This window comes from Chrysochloris asiatica, unplaced genomic scaffold (genome assembly GCF_000296735.1).
Source record: "Chrysochloris asiatica unplaced genomic scaffold, ChrAsi1.0 scaffold00165, whole genome shotgun sequence".
Classification (NCBI taxonomy): Eukaryota; Metazoa; Chordata; class Mammalia; order Afrosoricida; family Chrysochloridae; genus Chrysochloris; species Chrysochloris asiatica.
The window spans coordinates 1,143,815-1,151,555 of record NW_006408683.1 but is presented as its reverse complement, the minus strand read 5'-3'; the positions used below and the strand labels follow the sequence as shown (position 1 = coordinate 1,151,555).

General features: G+C 35.2%; 1 protein-coding gene across 3 annotated transcripts in view; it reads left to right on the top strand.

Annotated features, from left to right (window-relative positions):
• CDC42BPA (CDC42 binding protein kinase alpha (DMPK-like)) overlaps positions 1–7,741 on the top strand; it is a 628,044-nt gene that overhangs the window by 614,353 nt on the left and 5,950 nt on the right. The gene's annotated exons all lie outside the window — the stretch shown is intronic.

Below are 7,741 nucleotides of genomic sequence, written 5' to 3'. Positions count from 1 at the left end.
CAAGCCATGGTATTTTCAATAACCTCATATGCATGTGAAAGCTGGACAGTTGAATAAGGAAGACCATAGAAGAATTGATGCTTTTGAGTTATGGTATTAGAGGAGAATATTGTAAGTGCCATGGGCTGCCAAAAGAACCAATAGATCTGTGTTGGAAGAAGTGCAGCCAGAGTGCTCCTGGGAGGCCAGGATGGGTAAACTTCATCTCTCATACTTCAGACATGTTGTCAGGAGGGACTGACTAGTCACTGGAGCAGGATATCATATTTGGTAATGTGGAGGGTCATAGAAAAGGAGGAAGACCCTCAGGGAGGTGGATTGGCAAAGTGGCAGCATCAATGGGCTCAAGCGTGGCAACAATAGTGAGGTTGGCCCAGGATCAGGCAGTGTTTAGTTCTGTTGTGCATAGAGTTGCTATGAGTTGGTACCGACTCAATGGCACCTAACAACAATATACATGTATGCATCGTGCGTATGGATTTCTGTTTTTCATAGTAACATAGTATTTTCATGTGACCTTTTTTCCTTTTCACTTGCAAAGGATGTATAAGCTGGGACTTGTCTTTGGCATTTATTTAATCACTTTTAAAACACCTTTTTTATCACTTGCTATGTGCATAGGGTCGCTATGTCAGTACCAACTCAATGGCACCTAACAACAATGTGCCTAGAGTCAAGCTTGTTTCAGAGGAGACATTAGTTATCAACAATGTAGCATGTATGTTTAGGAAAAAAATTATAATATGCACATCTGTATCTATATATATCTGTTTATTGAAAGGCTTGTGATATTGGAATATACTCTCAGATTTTAGCATTTTCTTTCTGCTAAGATAAAATTATCTTAATTTAATGAACTATTGCCAAAAGTAAAGATGTAATATTGACATATATAAGAAGAGCTTTCAAATACTGAAGCCATGTGTTGTAAGTTGTACAAGCAAAGAGCATGTATCCCAGACATTTTTCATGTTTTAACTTATTAAGATCAATATTGCTTTCCTATGAAAACCTAAGAGAATTTATTGGATGCCTATAGGAGTTTAATTCTGTTTTCCATTGTACCAAAATGATACTGAAATAGGATTGTTTGTCTCATGAAATAGAAAGGGCAGTTATAAATAGTATTTTTTTTCTGTTGCTCCTATATCAGATGGGAACTTTTCATTGTGTCTTGATGAGCCAAGATAATGTAAGCAAATAGTCCAAGATGACCTGTATGTCATAGAAATACAGACTGAATTTATTTTCTTGAATCCTTTTTATCAATTATTTTTTTCATTAGTTGTTGTTGTTGTTAAGTGCCATCAAGTTGGTTCCAACCCATAGCGACCCTGTATAAAGTTTCCAAGAAGTAGCTGTGAGCTTGAACTTCCGACCTTGCAGTTCAAACAGCTTTGCAGACTGGTGCATTAACCCACAGCACCACACCAGGACTCCTTTTTCAATAGCTGGCAATAAAGGACAGATTTTTTTTTTTTTTTCACTTGAATGCAAGAATTATATTTTTACCTATAGATGATTGATTTTCAGCACATTTCCTAGTGTTTTTTTTTTTTTTTTTAGTTATTTTAGTTACATATAAATTGTTTACCCTTCCCTAAAATGATTAATAAGGATAAAACTTCTAGCTCAATGACTTTGTAGGGCTTTCAAAAGTAATTTTGCTTCTTAAATCAAAGTTATAGTCTTTTATATCAATGATTTCCTTTTTGGAAAAACCTTGGAAATTACTGATTTCATTCATATCTCTAAATTAAAAACCTGTTTTACAGAGAAGCCTTTCTTTTAAGAGTAGATAATTTAACAGATCTGTTTACAAAGCAGTCTCATCTCAACCCATAAGTTAAATGCCATGCTATACTCATGCTGCCTTGTCTCCAGCAAGCTACCAGCCTGTGTCTCAAGTGAAGGGATCGAAGGATGTTTTACAGAAACACTTACTCGTCAATAATTAAGCCTTGAAATTCCCATTAGAGAAAGTGGGCACTAAGTGATGTTTCCCAAATATTCAAAAGTTATATTATCTGAAATATAGTGTTCTTGGTTTCAAAAGCTTTTTCCTATAACTGTAATCTTACATTACTTTATATTTTAAATATACATCTGAACATTGAAGGGAAGAAGGGATAGTTTCTTCCTTGGCAAAAACAAATGTGTTCTTTTGAATATATAAATTAAGAGAAGCTTATACTGCTTAAAAGTAACCAATAATTTGCCTTTTATGTTTGTTACTATTTTTGTTAAAGAGAAAATAAGAGTAAACATATCACAAGTATTATAAATACCAAGAAATGATTTTTAAAAGCACCTTCAATTAGAAGCTAGTTATAGGTTCACTTGTCCTTTTCTTTAACTGTTGTTTTTTTTTTCTATCCTTTATGATAGATTTTTTGGTAGATTTTTGCCATGTTTTGATTGTATCACATAAGAAAATACTGATCTAAACTCTGAAAACCTTGCATCTCTAATGTCCAATTTTTGGTCACTTAACTCGACTGCTAATAAAAGAGAATAGTTTTATAAGATGAATGATCTTTTACAAATTAGCTTTTAAATACTGCTAAGAGAATTACTAAATTTAACTTTCTAAGACTTAAAAGTATTTCATTAAGGATTAAGTTCAATTTTTTTATGTGCATGTTGTCTGATATGTCACATATAGTGAATCCATTTTCATTACCTTATTGCCTTTATTTCTTCTTTCTGTTGTTTTTGATAGCCAGGTTTCCCTTATCCATCCCCTCATCATCACTCCGGTCTGATCTCCACTCCTATCAACTTTGAGCACATCTATCACATGACTGTTAATTCTGCTGAAAAATTTCTCTCTCCTGATTCCATAAACCCTGAATATTCCCCGACTCTACGCTCTGTCCCTGGTACACCAAGCTTTATGACTCTGAGGGTATGAACAGCTGAGTCAGGTGTTTACTTTTACTAACCACATAAGGATTTCCTGTCGCCTAGCTCAATAAGTAACACTGCTGTGAATGTTTTCCTTTGGCCTGTTTCTCCTCTGCCAAATTTCTATTCTTACCCTTTCTCCTTTCTTTGTATTCCTCGTCTTTTTCTTCTTTCCTCAAGTTACATTTCTTCTTCTTCTTTTAATGAAGAAATTGGAGGACTGGGAAGGATTTCAGTTTTATTTTTGAAATGGTATTGATAGTTTTTCTGTGTTTGATGAAAAAAAAAATGCCCATCATGGTATTTTCTAATATTGTTGTTAAGTGTAGTTGAGCCAGTTCTGACTCATAGATACCCTATCTAGGGTTTCCTAGGCTTTAAATATTCACAAGAGCAGAAAATTTCTTTCTCCCACAGAGTGAGTGGCTGGCTGGCTCGAACTGCAGACTTTGTGGTTCACAGTCCAGTGCTTATCGTATGGATCTACAACAATCCCAATTTTCTAACATAGATGCCATCAGAAGAAATAGCCCCTGAGTAGGACTCCATTATTTTAAAACAAACAAAATCCTGGTTCCCAGAATTTTGGAATTTTTTATTGCTGTTTGTAAATACTTTAATTCAGATAATTTTAAAAGTATTTGGCAAAGTTAAAAATCTGTGTGGGGCCTATCCACCTTTCTTCTATCTGTAATAAAATTTAAAAGTCTCCATGATACTTTTAGTTAGTAGCAAGAAAAAGTACAAGAAGACATGCTCATCTTTAGTTCTAACCAGGACCCAACATAGACAACTAAATCCAATAGAGAAAAAAAGCAACATGCCACAGAGTAAAGAACCATGGGTTTGCTGTGGCCCCTTTCACTATCCTCATTCCTCACATCCCAGGGGCTGGATTATGGGATGAGGATTCCTGACCATTGAAGCTGAGTAGCCAGGCAAGGGGGCTTCAAAAAGCTCATTGGAAAAATGGAGTTGAAAGGTCATGGAATTTTTCCATAAACTTTTTGAAGTCCCCTTGTATCTCAATTCAGAAATATACTAACCTTAAAGGAAATTTTCTCATGTTAGTTTTAAGGAATTATATCATGACTTAGAGAAAGAGTAACATCAATTTCTTCATTTCTTGATATAGTCAAGTAATTTTCTAGGAAGAAACTGATCTATAGGTTGAAATGTTTATGTTTTGTTTTAATTTAAAAATTGTTCTAGAAACCTGGTAACACACTGGACCACCAGGTCAGTTTGAACTGTATGGCCAGCAGTTGAAGCTCACCAACTGCTCCTCGGAAGCCCTAAATGGGGTCACTATGAATCAGAACCGACTCGACCACACTTAACAACAACAACAAAATGTTTCAAATGTCATTGATGTTGGCATTCAATTATAGTATTTAAATGTCTTATTTATCAAAATAATATTAACCGTGATTATAGTTCAAATAAGCCTTTATTTATTTTATAACAATTTCAGAGAGAAGATACCAGAGAAATGTTGTATAAATTAATCAATCAAAACTATTTACTATGAAAGATAATAGAAATGTCACTTAAGTTGTGGTTTGTTGTTAGGTGCCATTGAGCTGCTCCCAGCTGATAGCAGCTCTGTGTGCAGCGGAGCAGAGCACTGCCCGGTCTGTGTTGTCGTAGGGCCACAGGATGGGCTCCAGCCATTGGAGCAGCCACCGCATCAGTACTTCTCACTGAAGTTGGCCTCCATATGTATTTGGAGATTTTACTCTAGTTTTAATCGTACAGTATTTGTACAAGAAAAGGACCAGAGGCTTAAGTTCTATATCATTTTATAATGAAGTTTAACTTTAGCTGAATGATTGATAAACTGGGTTTATGTTTGTTACAGTTTTTCCCTTGAATATTTCTTCTGTCATTCGTTTATTGACTCTACATTCAATGATACCAACCAATTGATATATTTTATAGACTTGATTTTTGCCATTTATGTAAGGGTAGGTTTGTATTACACAGTAGTACAATAGTAACCTATCTAACGTGTCACAGAGAAAAAGTAAAAGCATCAAACTTGAAAGGATCAACCTATTTCTTTCCAACTTTCCTTTCCTGCCTTGTGTGCACGACACTCAGGTCTTTGAGGCTGCTTCTGTCTATGTGAGTGTACAGCTGCTAGCACTGACTGATTTCATTTCCATGCTTTAAAATTTTCTTTGGTGGGGGGGAGGTAAAGCATTTGCTTTAAACAAATAACGCACAAAAGAATTACATGGACTTTGCAAACTGTATACAAAGTAGTAATGGTTGAATTTGAGGCCAGCCAGCCAACTTTCAGGCTATCTGATTCTTCAATATTTTTTGATTTAGAATTTTTTGCATAGTATGATTGCTTGTTTTACTGATTGCTAGCTTTGGCCACCTTTAGATGTCTTGCCATAACTTTATCTCAAGTGTGTGAGATGCACCTCGGAACACTCAGTCCTACAAAAGAAATCTGATTCAAAACTTCTCCCTATAGCTAAACTCCATGGCAACTGAGAACTATATTTATTTTACTATGTTGTTGTTATGTGCCGTGGAGTTGGTTCCGACTCATAGCGACCCTGCACAGGGTTTCCAAGGCTGTTAATCTTTACGGGAGCAGAACGTCTCATCTTTCTCCCGCGGAGCAGCTAGTAGTTTCGAACTACTGACCTTGCAGTTCGCAGCTCGATTCGTAACCACTACGCTACCAGAGCTCCTTAACTATAGCTCAAAAAAATATTTAGCATATTTATTTATTCTTTATTGCTTGTTTTTTTTTTTTTTTAGGGTTACAGTTAGGTTTATTTATTTATTTTTATTGCTTGTTTTTTATAACCTAAAAGTCTCTTATATTTGTGCTCATTTAATTATATATTGTTAGCCTGTACCATATTATAGGACGGGAGACAGTCATCTTTTGGTTAGAGTTAGTAAATGCACCATAGGATAAGTACTCGACCTCAAGGTTGATTTGAACCACAAGTTGTCAGTTCAAACCCACCAGTCACTCCTCAGAAACCCCATACAGGATTACTATGAGTCAGAACCAGCTTGACGGCACTTAACAACAACAATGGCATATACATCAAGTTATTTGGAGAATTGATGCTTGTTTCTTCATTTATTCCCAGATAATTTTGTTCTTCCAACACAATACAGCAGCAAAATACATTTTGTATCTTTAAAACATACACTTACACACACACACCCACAGGCAGTTTTAACATCAAACACCTATTAACTGGAACACTGTGTGTTCTACAGAAAAATCTTAATTTAGAATTTAAAAATTACATGGTCATAAAATATGTTTCCAACTAAATTTACTCCAAAACTTGAAGTAAAAAATTATGATAATAGACAGAATACACTCAATTATTCAGCACATACTTTTCAGCACCTACTACAGGTTAGTCAGTATATTAGTTGCTAACATTTAATGTTGTCATAACAGCAGTCAGCATAATAAATGTTAAAATAATTGAAGTAATGAAACTCGAAACAGTTACAAACTGTGGGCTTAGTTAATAACCAGGACAAGCCAAGGCCCCTGTGGTGGGCAATGATATGGACAAGAGAATGCCTAAACGGTGTGCATTTTCTATGTTTAAAGGGCAGGTATGAAAACTTTTAGTGAAATATGTCATTTAAACATCTAGACCTTTTCTCTTGCTGAAAGTTGTAGAGCATTTAGGTAGGATAGATTTATATTAACAAAGAACAGTATAATTTTCAGTGTATGACAGGTATGTATATATGGCTCTCTGATATCTTCTCTACTTGATAATATCAAAAGATAGAATAATATTTCTGAAATCCAAGTGATTAAAAAAATGTAATGATTTTGAGACAATAAAATGAGGCAGATAATTACAGCATTTTAAATACAATAGTTAGCTTTGTTTTCTTGCTGTTTGGAAAAATAGCATGATACATCATATGCTGCAAGAAATGATTAGAAGCCACAGGGTACTTTTTAGTCTCTTCTATGATTTCAGTATTTTTCCATTATTCCACTGTTAATGAGTGTTCCCTTTATAATCAGAATAAAACAAACCATCTCAGTGAACTAGTTCGTGCTATAGAACTACATAAGTCTGATAAATATATTTGCTAGTCACTTAGCATTTTGCTGCACGTTGGAGGCCAGGACCATTAGTGTGATTCTTTGAGCATGTAGGAGAGGTGTCAGCACCCCTTGTAGTAAAGTTTTCGACAGTACTCTGTGAAGACAGCTTCCCTTTTCAAAAGAAAAGTAGCATGTCATTCTCTAACTCAGAGTTCGATTAATTGGCTTTACTTAACAAGTGATTCTTTGGAGGAGTAACAAAACTTGAATTTTTTGTTTTGTTAAATTTTTATTGTGAACTGAGTAAAGGTTTACAGACAGGCTCATCCGTTTTACATTCAACAAATCATACACCTGGTTTCATCTCAATTATTGCAATCCCCTCCATGTAACGACAGTTATCCTGCTTCCCCACTGTAGTTCCTGTTTTCATTCCACCCACCGTCCCATCACTTTTTAACTTTAGGTAAATGTTGCCCTTTTGATTTTGAATGGTTGACCATTCCATGATCAGCATACCTTACAAGTATTGTTGTCCACCACCACCACTTCAACCCCCACCTATATACCTTTAAAACTACTGTTTAAAATTGGGCTACCAGGGTGTTCCTTCCCAGACCTGAAGGGTGGTTAAGAGCCCTAGTCTTAGGTTCCTCAAGTCTCTTTCTGACCCATAAACCCAGTCTTTTTTTTTTTTTTTTAATAATTTTGAGTTTTGGTCCACATTTTCTCCTAATCTATCCAGGACCCTTTAATGTGAACCCTTTCAGA